This window comes from Coturnix japonica, chromosome 37, assembly GCF_054131305.1.
Source record: "Coturnix japonica strain WE chromosome 37, WE-NBRP24, whole genome shotgun sequence".
In the NCBI taxonomy this organism is placed as follows: Eukaryota; Metazoa; Chordata; class Aves; order Galliformes; family Phasianidae; genus Coturnix; species Coturnix japonica.
Window position 1 is genome coordinate 3459559 of NC_140699.1, and position 19109 is coordinate 3478667.

General features: G+C 45.9%; 2 long non-coding RNA genes across 2 annotated transcripts; one reads left to right on the plus strand and one right to left on the minus strand.

Moving 5' to 3' along the window:
- Positions 1–845: 845 nt before the first annotated feature.
- On the minus strand, positions 846–6916 carry LOC146754952 (uncharacterized). Its single transcript, XR_014938530.1, has 4 exons — positions 6712–6916; positions 5462–5505; positions 3530–3700; positions 846–1041 (listed from the first exon to the last, which is right to left on the minus strand). It is a non-coding gene; the product is annotated as an uncharacterized LOC146754952 (long non-coding RNA).
- A 9965-nt stretch (positions 6917–16881) lies between these two features.
- On the plus strand, positions 16882–18686 carry LOC146754953 (uncharacterized). The gene is made up of 2 exons (XR_014938543.1): positions 16882–17354; positions 17727–18686. It is a non-coding gene; the product is annotated as an uncharacterized LOC146754953 (long non-coding RNA).
- The last annotated feature ends 423 nt before the right edge of the window (positions 18687–19109 follow it).

The following is a 19109-nucleotide window of genomic DNA, read 5'->3' on the forward strand; positions in this document are numbered from 1 at the left end:
AGGAAATAAAACCTTATCGTCCCAGAGAAAGCATATAACCCTCATTCAATTGCCCTTCCACTCAGCTTAGAGCACTACTAAAACCAGCATCTTCACCTTAGCTCATCACACTGCTGCAGTTCCTTTTACAAGGATTTCACTGGCAAAAATGAAATCAAAGCTGTCACAAGGGATTTAGCACAGTTACGTGTTACTGGCTACGAGAGCTGTCAGCACAGTCACCTGTCAGGCTTTGCTGCTGTTCTCTTTATGTAGAGGCACAACAAGGTTCAGACACCTCACAGTGCAATTCTCACTTGGACTGTAAAGAAAAAGGAGGCTTGAAAAGCAGCGTGTGGAAAACAAAGAAACAAGAATTAGAACAGTGGGGCCATGGCACTTGTAGGAATTGCTCCGCCTTTAACAGCGATTCAAGAAGTACGAGGGCATCCCAAACCAGACCAGTTTGGACAGATTAACAACTGCAAGTAGTGGGTTCCAAAATTCCAGACATGAAATCAAAGCTGGAAAAACTCTTCACATTTTCATCTCTCAATTTTTAGTTCATTGTGCATTACAACGGAAACAATTCTTCACATACAACTTGGATGCTAAAGACAAGTCTGACAAAACAGACTGCACAAAAATGATGGATAATTAACAGAGCAAATTGCTCTTTCAAACACTTAGTAATAGAAAGAGATCTCTGAAGTTGCTGTTCTGTAGAGCACCAAAGCAGTCGCTTGAGGCAGTTCAGGATTAGCCAGAGACAAACCAGCCAGCTGTGTGAACTGAGACCAATTGCACTTTTCTAGTCTGTGGCCACTGACAGCTTCTGAGAGCTACCAAGCAATGCAACCTAGCAGAATTCAGAAGGGAAACCAAGAGAGCCTACCTGAGCTCCACTGCCTTTAAATGCTCTGTGCAGAGGGAAGGGAAAGAGGGGAAAACAAACACCGCTCTACATCCCTCTGAGCCAATAGACACTTTGCCCTGGATTAGCTCTGGTGCTGCATAAGCTGGGCTTCCACAGCATGTGTTCAGGCGGTAATCAAGGCCTGCCTGGAATAACACAAAAAATAGAGAGAAACGTTTGCTTTAACAGAGTTTATGTCTTCTGGTCATAACACTTCAGAAGCCTCAGAGGCTTCTTCTCCTGTGCATATTTTCATTCATCTTAGAGTTTGCTTTCATTCAATGTGACCTCTCTAGGCAAATATTGTCTAAGACCATGAGCATCACATAAATGTGCAGATCTCAAGCTGCTCACTTATCTAGTACCCTTCGCATGATGCTTTATTTTCCTCAGCTGATCATCTAGATTGTGTCTGTTGATTGTGCAACAACAGCCTGTTGGTCTCGATTACCTGTGAGAGGCTCTAACTTTGGCCAGGAAAAATCATTTGAGGATAAGTAATTATCTGGGACTCAGTAAGTCTTCCCATGCTTTCATAACAGCCGAGATACACACACACACAAACTCGTGGAACCCCACTGCTTTGCACAATCCTGTGCACACTCACGTGTGTCATGCACTGATTTCCCAGCCAGTCCTCATAGGGTCTCTTACTTAGGACGGGAGTGTAGGGGAGCAGCCAGAAGCTGTTTGCATTCCCTGCTGTCTGCTGGGCAGCTTTGCTGGAGATGCTTGGGTTGCTTTGTTTTTCCTTGGGAGGTGGGAAGGAGCTTTGGGTTGGAGGCACATCCCGTGCCAGAGCATCCCAATGGCACGTGTGGGGCACTGATCTGCAGCAGATGAAGGGGAGGAGGTCCCAGCACAGCTCTGCACCATGCTCTGCCACACTGGGCAGCTTGTTCCTGGCTCAGCAGCGCCATCAGACAAGGAGCAGGGAAGGAAATCAAGGATGGGGGGTACCATCAAACGCAGTTAGTGCATGCCTGTGCAAGACAAACAGACCCAGAGCTTGCAGGTTGTTCCTGCTTTTGTAGCATTTGTGTGCTGTAGCTGAGCAAAAGGTTCTGCTGCTTGAATCTTCTTCTGCAAGAGCCGCCTACCGGTAAATGTCTGCGGGGATGTACTCGGTGTGCACGTCTGAAGCCATTTGAGAACCTAGTCGTTCTTGCTGCAGGACCCCTGTCTTCTGTTAAAAGCTGAACGGTCCCCAGAGCACCTGTTTCCATCAGCTACCACCATCCAAAGCAGCCAGCCTTCTTACAGTCACCTGGCCCAAACATCCCTTTTGCTCTACACTTGATTCCTGCAAGAGATGGGAGCTCGGCACGCACACCATCCTTCCAACACCCCATCCCTGCAGCAAGGGATCACAGCGCTGGCACAGCTGAAACAAAAAGGGTGTGCGAGTTTCCTGTTAGCCCTCAGTGTGAACCAATCTACCACTGAGCAACACCGTGAGTCCCCACTCACCTCAGCACAGGTCAACCTGTAACCCCAGCCTTCCCCTATCCATGTGCACAGGCACACCCATTCACCACCCTGCCTGCTTTGCACACCCCCATGCACACTCTGCATCGTGTGCCCTCCTTTGCATTCACAGACGTGTGCCAACCACCCCTGGGAACACGTACGTGCCTACACCTTCCACAAACACCCCTTTGTGTGCACCTGTGTGCAACCCAACTCCTCAGCACACGCACGCGTTTGTGCCACCCTGTCCATGCACTCACCACGTGCCCTCCAGCAACCAAGGATTGCAGAGATGCTCCAGACTGTGCCAGAGATGGAATCTCAGAGTGCTGGGACATTATTGATCACTAAGGAAAACACTTGGAAGCATATTCAATCTGCAGAAGCTGTAATTACTGGGCACAGTTAGCTTTCCTATGGCTCAGCTGGAGGAGGCGGGTGCTCTCATACATCTGAGACACTCGCACAATGTTGGGATCATTCTGATGGAAACTATGTTTTCAGATATCATGGTTAAAACCATCCAAGATGATCATGCAGAGCCTTAGCTCTTGAGCAGCACTTCCTCCCCACCCTTCACTACTCCAAGCAGCTCCAACAAACTTCTCAGAAGAAATCCAGGCCAGCACAGACCTGGCAGACCAGAACCAAGTGCAGCTGGTGGGACGGCAGTGCCCACTCCTTGCTTCCACCCTGCTCCAGCAGGTTAAGGAGTCTGAGCATCACTGGCCTTTGACATCTCAAGACTTTCAGCACCTCATGCCAACATTTCTCACTAAGATACACCTCAGGCATTGAATTCTCTTCTCACTACCTCCTCCCAGTCCTCCCCTAGGAACAGAAACCATTCAGATTCTACAGCAAACTACAGCATCTACCCTGCAAGAGCACACTGAACCACCTGCAACAATGAAACATGGTTTTGGAGAGTGGGTATGAAAACACACCTTTAGACAGCTGTCTCCCTGTAGCCAAAAGGAAACCAAGAAGGAAAAGTCCAGCCTGAAACATGCCCATGCTACTAGCCCAAGTTTCTCACAGTCAATGCAGAATCCATCCTGTTCTTGAGGTAACAAACGACCAGTGAGTCTCCCGTTGCTCCACCCCTTCTCCTTCAAAGCCTGAAAAAGAAAGAATAAACAAGCAGAAGAAACCCAGACGTACCTTTCCACACACAGAGCAGAAAGTGGAACAGCAGTTGTCTCCTTCCTGAGACATGGTGGGGAGCATCCCAGAGGAAGCCCAAGTTCTTTGCTTCTCTCCACAGGGACTTCAAGCACTCTTGGCAAGAGCTGCTTTGGTTCTTTCTTCAATTGCTTCCATCACCAGAATCTCCTTTGGAAAAGGAACCCGAATGAAAGAATCAGCAAATGAAAAAGAATGAGCAATAGCCACTTTACCAGCTTTCTTCTGACACTCAATTTAGACTCTTGACTCAGGCAAGGTCTTAAAATCAACTGGTTACAAGAACTGTCCCAAAATATATCCAGCTTCTGTACAGCTGCCATTCTTTCTGACAGCGAGTGTAATCACAGAATCATAGAATGGCCCGGGTTGGAAGGGACCTCAAGGATCATGAAGATCAATCACCTCCCTGTCCCTGCTGGCCATCCCCTCTTCTGATGGAGCCCAGGGGACCATTTGCTCTCTGAGCTGCAAGAGCACGCTGATGGCTCACGTTCTGTTTTTCATCCACCAGGACCCCCAGGTCCTTCTCTGCGGGGCTTCTCTTAAGGACTGCTCCTCCCAGTCTGTAGAAATGCCTGGGATTCCTCCAGCCCAAGTGCAAAACCTTGCACTTTGCTGTGTTCAACCTCATTAGATTCACCTAGGCCAACCTCTCGGTTGAGCTCCCTCTGAATGGCATCCCTTCCTTCCACTGCGTCAGCCGCACCACTCAGCAAACAGCAGAGGGTGCACTCCATTGCATCATTTGTGTCTCTGATAACCATGTAAAAAAGCACTGGTCCCAAGACAGACTCCTGGATGACACCACTTGTTATCGGCCTCCACCTGGACATAGAACCATGAATCACCACCCTCTGTCTGTGGCCTTTCAACCAATCCCTTATCCACCAGGTGGTCCACCTGTCAAATCCACATCCCTCCAGTTTAGAGATAAGGATGTGGTGGAGGGCAATGTTAAAGATCTTGCTCAAGTCCAGGTCAATGACATCTGTTACCTTCCTTTTGTCCACAAATGCCGTCACTCCATCATAGAAGGCCACCAGACTGGTTCGGCATGGCCTTCCCCTGCTAAAGCCACGCTGGCTGTCTTGGATCACATGCTCATTTCTTATGTGATCAAGTATGTCTTTGAGGCAGATCTGTTCTTCACCATCTACATCAGTTACACATTTGAATCAAATAATTGGTGTTCCTGTCACCAAGAAAACCTCTTTGTCTTCTACTCCTGCTGCACTTCTGTGCTTTCACCAGAAGCAAAGGAAGAGACCACCTCCTAGATCCAAATTTTAAGAAACCAACACCCAATAGGTGTCATCTGAAGTAAAATAGCAGAGAAATTAAGATGACTCTTCTGCATCCAGCTTGGATCACTCCCTCACTCAGGCACACCACCATCAGATCAAGGAGATGCTGCCTTCAGCTTAGAGACTGTATGGGAAATCACAGCTTGAACCTCTGATTAATCAGCTGAGGCAAGTATTGGGTCAGCTGCGGGAGCACAGGTGAGAGTAATCTAGCTGTGCTCCCAGAAGGGGTGGACCTCGACTCAACCTCCTCTGAGACCTCATTTAAAGGCTGACCACCACTGAGACAGCATGTATTAGAGATTGCTCCCTAGTTGAGGCTGCCTCAGCTTTCTAGTCAAGGTATCGATATTGGTGAGTTTCCCTTTGCTAATAACCTTAGGCTATTTACCACCATCTTGGTTAATATCTTTTTATTAGCCACCCTTACAGAGACCATAAGGGTTTGGGCTTCCAAACTCTCAGCAAGCATTTGGATCAACCAGCTTCCTGCCGAGGAGCCCCCTGCATCACTGCTGCCTATTCTGGTACCGGACCCGCAGATGCTTCAGAGCTCATTAGCATGGACTTCCTTCCTCCCCTCAGCAGCTGCTCCTGCACTCACCTTCATTCCTACTCAGATACCGGCCGCTTCCAGCACCAGCTGACCTGCAAGACACAGAAAGGAAAGGTGGGAGTCATGCAAACGCACAAGCCCAAGGCTGCGTCACCACCACATATGGCAGCCTTGGGAAGTCAGCTGAAACTACAGCCTTTGTCAGAATGGAAACAGGCACCGTCAATTAAGTGTGACCTCTGAACTCATTGCCACCATCAGAAATAGGCACTGAAATCGCTCACTTCACTGCAGCTGGTTAACTCCAAATTCTTTTGCTTTTGGGAAAATGCGGACACGGAATTGAAGGACACCAGAAAAACGACATCTACTTCATTGTAGGTGGTTAAGCTTGGAAGCAGGACTTGAGCAAGAAATGCTTCTCAGCTCCTTGAAAGGCACTAATCCTGACCTCTGCCACAGGTGGCTGAGTGACACAAAAGTTGAGCTGCCCATTCAGAAGCACGTGGGGCAGGCCATGGAGCGGTTACATACCAACACATGAACAGGCACTTTCCCATTGGAAGGGAAATCCCTTCTCCCTGCCATGCCATGCCCACACCGCTCCTCAGGGCTGCACTGACAGCACAGACAGAATTGAAACATCTTTTGTCATCATTGTGGTTTTTCACAGACCCAGACAATGAGATACTGGGTTGCTGTGTGGGTTCCCAGGCGGCACTGCCATTTCCAAGCCATCGCTTCCTAGGGGCACAGAAAGGAAAACACCTGAACAAAATTTCACCCAGAGATTGCTATTTTACCATTCTTCCATGCAAAACAGGAGGACAGTACAGCGGATTTGTGCAGCTGCATCAACACCCTGGGTGCTAAAGGAATGCAAAGACAGAAATATCAAACCTACAAGGAGGGAAGCTATGTTTAGTAATATCTTTTCTCATTTACAACAGGCAGTTGGCACTACTAAAGGAAAATCCCAGGCCTCAGGTTCTGACAGTGCGACAATCTGGCACGGACTCAGATGTGAGTGATCCAAATGGTTTATTCCAGGTTCTAATACCACTTCTGTGAATTCACACGTTTTCTCTCTTAACTTTCCCACAGCCTTCACATGTCCACAGAACATCCCACAAACTCTCCTTTACGGCGCACGTAGGCACTCATCCCACCAGAGCCATCAGTCATTCCTAGCCATGTGCTTCTCCTCCAGTCACGGACAGTATCACACGGCCATCATGCATCTTAAATGACTTAGTTTTTCTGTTCTTTCTGGAGGTGTCCTTGGTTCCCAGCCTTACCTTCTCATGCCGTTCATCTTCCTCTGCAGCTCCTGCTCTGAAGAGTCTTCTTATATTCCCACATGACAGGAAGAAAATGAAGACACAACCCCTGCCACCAAGGTCAGCTCTGCAGCACACGTTACCTGAGGAGCACTTGGCTACTCATGCAAACTGCACAGTGCCAGGAAGATTGTTACATGTTGCACTTCTTCTTCTCCTGGCTCAGAAATTAAATTTTCTACCTAGAAAATGGAAAACAAACAAACAAGCAAACAAAAAACAACAACAACAAAAAACACCTCACCTGACATAAAGGAGACATGATTGTTACTATGGAATTCCGGAGGGCAAGGTATTTGCCCTCTCTATGAAGAAGCTGACTGCAAAGGACTAAGAACAGCCACGATCACGTTGAGAACTTGCGGGTAAAATTTGGGACTGAACCAATAATGGGCTTCTGGAGGTGAGGGTCTGCTCCAGGCCGCCTGGTCAAGGGAGCCTGTTGATGGGCCCTGCTTACTGCAGCTACCAGAAGCACTGCGCTCACTGACTCTCAACTTGATGGGGGATTCCAGTCAGGCTGGGAAATCAGCATGGCTGGCTGCAAGCTGTCTGAGAGCCTGCTGGAGTGCACTGGGAATAACTTTGTGGGCCAAGCATTAAGCACACCAAGCAGAAGGGAAGCATTACTGGACATGCTGCACATCAGGGGTTAAGACTGGAGGCGGTCAGGGCTGTAGTGACCATGCCCTCCTAGAGTTCCTCATCTCAAGGAATGCGGGCCTGGCAAAAAGCAAAGTCAGGACCCTGAGCTTCAGGAGAGTCAGCTGCAGGCTGTTCAAAGAATTCTTGGATGAGAGACACTGGAAAACTGTTCTTAGGGGCAAAGGGTTCAAACATCCCTTTGTGTGCACCTGTGTGCAGCCCAACTCCTCAGCACAGCCCTGTGCAAGCACACATTTGTGCCACCGCATCCACGCAATATCTATGTGCTCACACACACTCACACAACCACATCCCTTAGTGCAGCCCTGTGCGCACACATACTCACACATGTGTAACCCCTTCCTTTCACTCCCAAAGTGCACGCACACACCCGTACCACAATGTCCTTGTGCAGCTCCAACACTCTGCACACCCCTGTGCACGTACATATATGTGCATGCTCGTCCTTGCACACATACCCACAGACCTACACACACCTGAGCAACACCACTGGTTTGTACACTCATGGACACAAATGTGTGTACAACACCATCCATGCACAAATACACACACACACACACATGGATCCCCACTGCTTTGCACAATGCTGTGCACACTCACGTGTGTCATGCACTGATTTCCCATCCAGTCCTCGAGGGGTCACTTACTTAGGACAGGAGTGCAGGGGAGCAGCCAGAAGCTGTTTGCATTCCCTGCTGTCTGCTGGGCAGCTTTGCTGGAGATGCTTGAGTTGCTTTGCTTTTCCTTGGGAGGTGGGAAGGAGCTTTCAATTTGAGGCACATCCCGTGCCAGAGCATCCCGATGGCACAAGGGGGATCAGGGCCCCTCTACTGGTTACCTCGGTGGCTTGCAGCAACTGGAACTTTTTGCCTATTGAGAAAGCTAAAAAGTGTGAGTTCCTCCTGACCCATATCAACAAAAATTTCAACCATAAAAAAGAGACGTCTTCGTATTCAAGCAAATGACAACAGTAAGACCATGCATGTTGTTTTGTTGTATTTCCTCTGTAATCATGGGGAGGATATGAAGAAGTGGTATAATTCATCCACTTCTGCACTTCAGGCACAAGTTCCTTAGAATTGGAAGAGACCCTTAAAGGCCATCTAGCCCAGCTCCCCTGCAATAAAAAGGGACATTCACAGCTAGATCAGGTTGCTCACAGCCTGGTCATTAGTCATCCCAGAGGCAAAACACACACTGAATGATCTCTCCCTGCAGTCATAAATCCTTGGAGACAACAGCATTGACACTGCATGTTACTGAAGCAGTAAAAGAAACTGCTCTTGTAACTCTCCTTGTGCTAAATAAAATGATGATAAAAAGCAATGGAATGCTTTGGCAGGACACCAAAACCATCCTCCTTCCTTGATATCTGCTGCAATGGAACCTTCCACTGGAAGAAAGCCTCTGATGACTTGTCACCCCAGAGAGGTCAGCTTTAGAAGCAGGACTGCTGCACAATAGAATGAACTGGAGCTCCTTAGCATCTCTTACATCCAGGAGGGGTGTGATCAGACCCACCTATCACCTTCAGGTGCGCTTTCTGACACCTTGTCTGACTTCACTGTCACTGTGCCAGCATCCTCAGGCTTAACCTGCTTCATTGTCAGTGTGCAGCAATTGCCAACGTTCTTGATGTCATTGTAATTGTTGGTGTAAAGGAGGTTGCCATTCAGGAACCATTCCATGTCCTCATCATTATGGGACAGCTCGCAGGAGAAGACAGCAGAGCTCTCTTCTTCAATTTCTACATCCTGCAGGTGCTTCGTTACTTCTACATTGCGGGCTGTGGGGAAACAAGGTGAACTGTTACCACTGTTACTATAAATGATACTGGGATGTGGTAGAACGGTTGGACTAGATGATCTTTGTGTAATCATCTATGTGAAGATAATACATTTATAAAGTTAGCAGGAGAGAACGGCAGAAGTCAACCTCAAGAAGAGAAATCTGAGGTGAAATAGGACATGGAAGAGGCCACCCTCCCTGCTCATACCTTCAGCTGTCAGCGTGGTTTCAGTCTCTGCAATTCCCGCCTTGCACTTGTACACACCAGCATCATCGGGCTTCAGCTTCAGAATTCTGAGCTCTACTGAATGCTTATCCCTCTTGATCTTGTACTTCTCAGAGGGCTCGATGGGTGTGTGGCCCTTGAACCATTTCACAACCTTTGGAGAAGGCCTGAAGTCACAGGACAGGATGACAGAATGACGTTCCAAAGCTGTCTTGTCCTCCAACTTCCTGGTGATTTCTATATGGTAATCTGCAAAGCAGGGGTGGAAGAGAAGAAAGGATGAGGACAATTGAAAGAAGAGGAAAGTCCCTTGCGTGTATTCCATTCCATTTAATTTCATGTTCACATCGGTTCTTTGAACGACTCTAAAGATAAAACAAACGATTGTCTATAGGGAATGCCATTGACTACATTTCTATGAAGTAATACTGTACAGTATCTACCAAATGCAAGGTCTAGCTCTTGTTTTGTGCTTATTAAATTGCTCCCAGTTGAGGCTTTTATTCAAATAAGAGTGAGTTGAAAATATAACAAGTACTTTAGGATGTGAATGGATAATCTTACGCTGGGGACAACAGCAGATAAAAAGCCTGCAAGTTTCTTTCAGATGAAATCAATGACAAACCGCACCAAATTTAGGTGCTACCAAACTTAAACTTGTCTAGTTCAGAAATACAATTAATTTCACCTGATTTGACTTCTTTGCTATAGCCAAGGACAAAACCTCAGCTCTGTAAATCTGAATCGTAAGCACATCACAGCTATTCAAACAGATCTTTTACTGAGATGCAGCTGTCTCATTTAGTGTCCAACGACTTTGAACTGGAAATGGAGCAGACCAAAGCAGAATCTAAACATGGCTTCTACAAGGACTGACCGAATGTGGCTGTCGTCACCTTCAAAGTACCTGATACAGAAGGATCACACTCACTGTCAGACAAAACCTCTTTGGAGAGGTGAACTGACTGCCCTGTTCACCCCCACTTTGGAAATAACTGCACTCATTTCCTACCTGCTCCCAGCAGTGTGGGATGGTGGGATAGCATCACACTTCCCACACTAAGCATCCCACCATGTCACTTGTTCCACCTAAACCTCAGTCCCAAAACAAAAGGGGAACTCGCTTCTGAACCCTCTTCACTTCATTTCAGATGTCTTATATGCTTGATCTCCAACCCACCCCCCACTCAGGAGAAAGACCCCCCGCTTACACCCTACCATCTTGTTGCATTCTGATGTTGTCATCAGCCTTCAGCTTGTTGTCCTCTTTGTACCACTGGGTCTGAACCTCATCGTGTGAAATCTCACAGACAAAAGATGCACTCCCATATTCATTCACTTCCACATCTTCCAGTGCTTTAACAATCTTGATATCTCCAGCTGTGAAACAGTAGAGATATATTTGTCAAGGTATTTCCAGAACTGAGTGCAGCATCTTTTCCTTACACATATTTGCATAGAAAATAAGTAGGATTATGTTTTATTCTAAACCATCATCCATTCCTGAGTCATTTCTCTCTTCAACACAGTCAATGCATTATTGCCCTTGAACTTAAAGACAGACTTACTAGCTACAATGGAGCTCCCTGCAAACAGTTTTCATGGAAACCAGAATCTCATTTATTCTAAAACCTTTCAAGCAAAATTTAGGGTAGAAAAACAATAGAACTGACTGAATCTTTAAGGTCATTTAGTTCCAGTCCCCCTGCTATAGGCAGGGACACCTCCCTCCAGACCATCTCTTCTCCTCAGGGTCAAGGCTTCTCTCAAATCATTCTCCTCTAAGCCTGTGCCTGTGCTTGGGATTGCCCTGACCCAGGTGCAGGGCCTTGTACTTGGCCACACTCAAGTTCATGAGGCTGCCAAGGGCCCACCTTTCCAGCCTGTCCAGGTCCCTCTGAGTAGCATCCCTTCCCTCTAGCACATCAACAGCACCGCTCAGCTTGGTGTCATCTGCAAACTTGCTGAGGGTTCACTTGATTCCACTGTCCATGTTGCCTACAAAAATGTTAAATAACACTGGTCCCAACACCACCCTCCACCTGGACACTGAGCTATTGACTGCAGCTCTCTGAGTGTGACCATCCAGACAGTTCCCTATCCTGCAACTGGTCCATCCATCAAAACCATTTTTCTCCACTTTGGTGACCAGGATGTCATGCAGGACGGGATCAAATGCTCTGCACAAGTCCAAGTAGATGATGTCAGTTGCTCTCCCATTATCCACTGATGCTGTTACTCCATCATGAAAGGCCACCAAGTTTGTCAGACATGGCTTGACCTTGATGAAGCCATATTGGTTACCACCAATCACCTCATCTTTATTTTCCAAACTATGCCAAGGAGAAATAGACAGAACTCTACAGTGTTGTGTCACTACAAACCTGTCTGAACCATTGGCTTCTCTGCATGCTCATCACTAGTCTCTTCTTAGCTTGTGTGCCTACAAACAATGTATGGGGAATGTCAGCCACAAATCTTACCTAGGGGACATCTTTGCTTCAAAATCCCTTGAACATCACACAATCCCTTTTAACTCTCCAGGTCTGCATTTATTTATGTCAGAATCAGGCTATATTTCTGTGCTGCTATATCCCTTTTCTTCTGAAGGGCCTGGATACAACTTAGATTAACCTCAGGAGAAGAGTTCCTGCATAGAATCATAGATTTACCCAGGTTGGAAAAGACATTGAAGATCATCAAGTCCAACCGCAGCCTAACCAGTACCCTAACTCTAAAAACCCTACACTAAATCATATCCCTGAGTACCACATCCAAAAGGCTCTTAAACACAACCAGGGATGGCGATTCAACCACCTTTCTGGGGAGCCTATTGCAGTACCTAAAATCTCTAGTATCTAAATCTCTCTAAAAGAGCACAGGTATTAATCTGACCAGAAAGGTTCCTGTTTGTTCATAAAATGAGCCTTTTCCGCTCCATCTTGCATAGGCCACTGGGCACAGGGTAGCTGGGAGACCACAGAAAAAGTGGTTCTGTGAGCAATAGGGAAACTACTGCCTAATCCAACTCCTCCAATCTCTGCGCTCTGCCAGCATGTCTAAATAGGGTGGCAGATACACACAGGAGATAAATATTTCCACTTCCCTCAGCCAACACTGCTCTGAATTTCTATGGGACACACAGTTAGATGAAAAGGCATTTGACAAAGAAGGAAATGAAAGAGTTTAATCTGCTGTGTCATTCTCTCGGTAGCCAGAATAACTAACCCTCGCCAGTGTTAGTTCAAAGAATAGGCAGATTTTATCTCCTGACATGAGCAGTAATTCAAAGAAGCTGGTATATGATCCAGTATCCTGCATATTCACTGCAGGCAGGCAAAGACATTATGAGATAAGGGAGATCTACACATCACTTGTTATGAACACCTCATAAAGATAAAACCACACACAAGAGGAGAGTTTATGAAGAGGACTACTCATGGACTGCTTTCCAAGAGGCATCAATTAGTAACTCTCTTCGCTCATTTTTCACACTACTCTACAGTGTCCTCCTGAGCCCCCTTACTCCTGTTGCCAACTGCTGATGCAGGGAATCCTGAGGAACCAAGGATTCATAGTTGTTCCATCAGTAGTCCTTGGTCAGCTCTCCCTCCCTGCCCCTTCTGTTTTGATCCCACTAACCAAATTTTAGGTAGTCTGAAAAGAGGATGGAAACCTCCGCAGAAATTAGTTTCTAAATATCTTGCAATGGGCAGCTTGTAGGAGCCCCATCTCAATGCCCACAGCACAGGAGGCAGGACTGCTTAGCCCATGCACTAGTGCATTTACCAGCACAGATGTAAGCCCAGATCTACGCACACCAAATACATGCTCTCAGTTTGCACAAGGAGGCATCCATGGAGCTGAAGTATTAGGCAGATATTGTGGTGGGGCAGCAGTTATTGAGACGCCAGACAGAAAGGACACAGATAACGTGGCAACTCAGCTTTACCATTATGACTGCTGATGGAACATCTAATTTCACTGCTCAAAAGAGAACTTCCATATAACTGGAAAGGATGAAATTCACAGGGGAAACCACACACAGACACACACAAAAGCAATACAAAGGAGATGAAGGATGGTTCACATACTAGTGATTCACTCTGAGACGCAAGCAAATGAAAGAGTATCCCCAACCATTTGCCTCCTGAAATGCTAAGTATATAATCTAATTGCTGTGATAACTCTGCCAGACGTGAGTCATACACTGTAAAACCTTATGGGGTCAATCAGTTTAACTTCATAAATTCATTACACCAACAAAAACAGACCATCGTGTCCAGGCAGGTTCATTTCAGCTCTTCAAAGCTGTTGGTAAAACTGCCTGAGAGCTGAAATGCTTACCAGCAAAAGCTAAAACCTGTAAATCAAATGTAATAGGCTGGCTTTGTCTACTGTATAGAAATGATGTCTGAAAAAAAGAAAAGAAAAAAAAAAAAAAAAAGAACCTAAACCAGAACAAATGGAATGGCTGCATAAAACAGCCAGTACTGAAACAGCAACCCAACCTGGTTGCAGAATGAGAGAGAAAATGAGAGTTCACCAAAGTCATGGGACAGGACAGATGTTCATGTTCATGCTAACACTGAACCCAAGTGGCCACATGAGGACAGCATCTAGTAGGAAATCAGAAAAAAGCATCCTTTCATACGTCCCTTGGGAAGGTGGCATCTACCAGGGCACAGCAGACCCGTGTGTTCAGTAACCAGTCTGATGCTTCAGAGCCTGGTGATGAGCTACAAACTGGGGTTTAACCAATGCAACACATGGAGGGAAAATCTGTCTTGAGCATAAAGAAGAAAGAGAAAGGTATCCAAAATGACTAACCAAGAAATGCCCAAACTGCCCATGAAGCATTTCTTCCTGTGGTGCAAAATACCACAATAGGATTTATTTGCTCTTTCAGTTAAACATAAAATGAACATTTAGGGTAGCTGATGTCTTGTCTTAGGCTGCTCAGCATGTGGATGTTCCCTGATCTTCATATTCACACTTGTGAATAATGAGACTTCTCTTATTTCCCTGGGAAGTAATGCCCACTTTTTTACTTTGGCAGAGCTCCTTCCCATCCTAGAAGGGAAAATATCAACGTCAAATCTCCATGAGTCCTTCCATCTCTGCACTGAGCAAAGGGAGCCTTCAGATCTATGCTTAATTCACCCACTCCCCTAGAATTAATGGAACTGTGCTTACTGGCACATATGCTGAAGCTTAAGCACAGTGCAGTGTTTTCAACATGGAGGAATGTCTATAGAACATGCATAAATTCTGGCTGACCTATGACAGCTTAAAGCACTGCAGAGGACTGTTAACAAGCCTGTTTGGACATCACCTTGAATAAATGATGTTATCCCCAAGTAAGGGAAGGAACAGCTGAGCACCGGGGAGTTACACAAAGTGCCAGAGCAAATTCTCACACAGTCAGGTGCAAAGAAAACTCAGATTTCACCCTAAAACCCAGTTTACAACAAGGCTACAAAATCCTGGCTGAGAATTTCTGTGTTAGACTTGAAGCTCAAGACTGTACTGTAGTTCAACCAACAATATTTTGTGCAGCAAGACCTCAGGAGTTCACAAGAAACCCAAAACAAACTTCCATTTCAACTTGATAAATGAACTCAGGACATAATAACAAAGAGTGCTGATCTGGGCAAGTAAAAGAGCATAAAGAAAAGAGAGCAGTGCAAAAGCTATCAAGCAAAAGCTCAGACTCGCATCCCTTGGAAGTGAAATTAAAGGCTCTCATTCATTTCCAGAGAAGTCAGAAAGGAAAATACCATTACATGCCATACCTTGAACCACTTGACATCCACGTTGAGCCTGGACAGCTGACACTCACCTCTTTCAGCACTTGCTACTGGTTTATAAACACAGGTTTTGGCTCTGAGGGAAGAAAAGAAAAAGTATTGACTGAGGGACTGAAATGAGACCATCTTGCAGGTTTGTATGTACAGCTTGGAACAGGTTTAGGTTACCACTTGGGCCCAACTAATAGCCTTCATAGAGAATATCAGCTCTTCTGTTGAAACAAAGTGTCAAATCTAGGCAAGAAAGAACCTAGGAACTGAAGGAACCAAGAGGGTCCTTGAACACCAGTCCCATGGTTGCAAGTCACTATGCAAACATATTGAACCCAAAAGAACATCTGTCCTGCAGGCAACCAAAACCTGAGTTCCTTTTACTTAAGACCCACTGTGAAACATCAAAACACATAAACATGTGATAGTCAAACCACTGGCTGCCTTTTCATGACCCAGAACAGTACTCCTGGCTTCCTGAACAGACTCCTCATTGTGGGAATACAAGAAAAGCTGTTCAGAGCAGCAGCTGTGGAGCAAGATAAACAGCATGGGAACCAAGGACACCTCTGCAAGGAGAAGAAGAGTCTCACAGCTCTGATTGGTTATGTGCCTGCATGGACAGTTGAAAAGTGTTTTGTAGAATGCTTTGTTGACATGTAAGATGTTTGGGAAAGTTGTAAGGGCGGATGGGAAAGTTAGAAAATAACAACTTGTGAAGGTATATAAGGGATGTGAGAACTTGTAATAAACGATTTGGATCGTTCACATCTGAGTCCGTGCCGAGTCGCTGCAAATGGCGCCCACAACGTGGGGCAAATCAACCCGCGGCTGAGCGAGCCCGGTCCGGCAGCGTCGCCCGACTGAACTTCGGAGAGACTGTTTCGCGCGCACCCGCCCCGTTCTGCAGGACAGAAGGTGAGCAGTAGGAACTATGGGGAGCTCACTAACGAAGGAGCAGAAAGTAAATCTCGAAGTATTGCGGTCAGTGTTACCGTATCAGGATAAGACTGTGTCTACTAAAGCATTAGCTACTCTTCTTAAATGGATAAGCAAAAATGTCCCTGAATTTCCAAAAACTGAGTTCTCTCTCGATGGAGAACTTTGGGACAGAATCGGCTCAAAACTCTACGAGGCTTCTCTCGCTAAAGACAGAAAGGCTGCTAAGCTGTTGCCCGTTTGGAGCCGGATAATGGAAGGGATTAAGCAATCACGACGGGAAAGAATTTATTCCGACCATTCCCTGCCGCCCTCCGTCCCAACCCCGCCGCTGCCTCTCGCTGCGGGAAGCGGCCCGTGCCCGGATCCGACCGGCGGCTCCGACCCCTCCCCGATTCGGGGAGACGAGGGGCCGCGGCCGCCCCCCTTCGCGCTCCCGCCGTTCGCTCCTCCCCCGACGTTCGCCGCGTTGCCACCCTCTACGGCGCCCTCGCCCTTCGCTCCGCCTACGACGTTCGTCGCGCCGCTTCTGCCCTCCTCCCCCCCCACGTCATGCGCTGCTGCGTCTGTGCAGCCGGCGTGTAACGTGGTTAAAGACACGGACGGATCGAAACCAGGGGATCGTTGTGACCCCGGTCCAGAAGATCCAGAAAGAGAATCAGACGCATTTCCTCCTGATGATACTTTGAAGGAAGCAAGAGTGACAAATTTCCCTACAGCGTACTGTGATGTCTTAGAGCAATGCAAAAAAGAAACAATATTAAGAAGTGATGCTGACACGTTGCAGACCTTTCCTAATCAGGTCCCCCGTTTGGAATCTCTGCCTTATGAGGCAGTGAAGGAGCTAAGGGAGTCAGTGAGAACATTCGGAGTTCAGTCAGCCTTTACATACAATCTTTTGGTTACAAACAGTGACAGTTACGCTATGACCCCTCACGATTGGAAAACTGTGTTAAGAATGATCCTCTCTCCTATGCAATACACCGTGTTTATGACTGAATATCAGCTACATAATTTGACTGATAGCTCTTTGCCTCAGATTCAGACAAATCCATGTGGCACTGCACCTCTTCAACTGTGTCAGACAGATGTCACTCACGTTCCTGAATTTGGCCGTCTAAAATATGCACATGTAACAATAGATACTCATTCTTCTTACGTATTTTCCACAGCACATACAGGTGAATGCAGTCTCAAGATTTAGAGTTTAAGGCATTAGCTAGGATGTTGTGTGCTTCTTCTATTTTAGTAATAGATCAGATATGTATTAAACAGGATTTGATCTAATCAATGCTAGAATCTACAGGAACAGCTCTTTTAATGTTTTAGTACTGTTTGGTTATGATGTTATTAACCTATTAATTAGCTTTTCTTAATTTGCAAAGACAAAACCTGGAAAGGAATCCCAGGCAAAGAGATGACCCTGTATCATAGAACGGATACCTCTTTTACATCCAATTAATTGGGATCTGAAAATATAACCATGCATCATTTTAGACAAAAGTGCATGCTAATAGAACTAAATTTGATGGTTTATTCTGTTTTCCAAGCAGGTGTTCCACTTGGGCTCTATATCACGCACTGGCCATGCGGATGTGGTGTACAACTGGAAGAAATCCTTCAGACCCTGAATGCAGGAGAGAATCTGTGATGGGTGAGAGAGGAAATGTGCACCTTGAAGCAGGGGACGCCCTGCTGGCACTACCTGTCACATCCACCACCAACATGGCTTGCTGTTTCTCAAGGGTCAATAAGTAATAATGCCCTTAGTGATACTCTAGTACATTTGTCCTCTAAAATTGGTTCTATTTGACATGCTATTCCATTAAATTGTGCGATCATTAATCAATTATTAGCCCAGATAACTCAGTTGGTAGAGCACGGTTATGAACATCTTAAAAGCATTTACTGCACAAATTTTAGTGGTCATTAAAAATCAATATATCAGAGTATATAAAAATTGAAGCCTTTTCCTGATCAGTTACGGATTAACACAATGGGACCCTCATGGATTTATTTTCAGGTTGCAGAAACTTAGGTTGCAGTACAAACATGTTTGTTCTTTTTAGTGGGTTTAACAGTAATGTTGTTATGTTGTATTTGACTTGTCTCTTTTTTCACTTTTAGAGTATTGTCAATCGAGGCCTTGATTGAGTTATAATGATTATGTTATTAATATAAATAGCGTTATTATTTTATAGTATGGTAGTAGCTTGTCAATAAACAAAAAAGGGGGAATTGTGGGAATACAAGAAAAGCTGTTCAGAGCAGCAGCTGTGGAGCAAGATAAACAGCATGGGAACCAAGGACACCTCTGCAAGGAGAAGAAGAGTCTCACAGCTCTGATTGGTTATGTGCCTGCATGGACAGTTGAAAAGTGTTTTGTAGAATGCTTTGTTGACATGTAAGATGTTTGGGAAAGTTGTAAGGGCGGATGGGAAAGTTAGAAAATAACAACTTGTGAAGGTATATAAGGGATGTGAGAACTTGTAATAAACGATTTGGATCGTTCACATCTGAGTCCGTGCCGAGTCGCTGCACCTCATGGCCTCTACCATTGCCACAACTGTGACTGTCAAAGGCAGAAAGGAAATATGCTCATCAACGCAGTCCTTTGTTCTTTGTGTGTGATTTGCAGATATCTATCTTACTTTGAGCTCTGGGAATAGTCAGCTCTACCAGGTCTCTTACTGTGAGTAGCAGACTCACCTATCCAGATGCAGCCTCCAACATAAAGGCATAGTAAAAAGGCAGTGTACTACTAGGAGAAGTTCCTGCTTCTCCTGCCATGAAAGGCTGCACGTACAACATGCACTCCAGCCTCACTGCACATACTTATCTTAGTCAAATGTTTCGGTGAACAAGAATTACAGTTTGGGATCTCAGGCACTGGAGAGATTTGAATAATATCTTGAATATTGCTTCCACTGTACGTA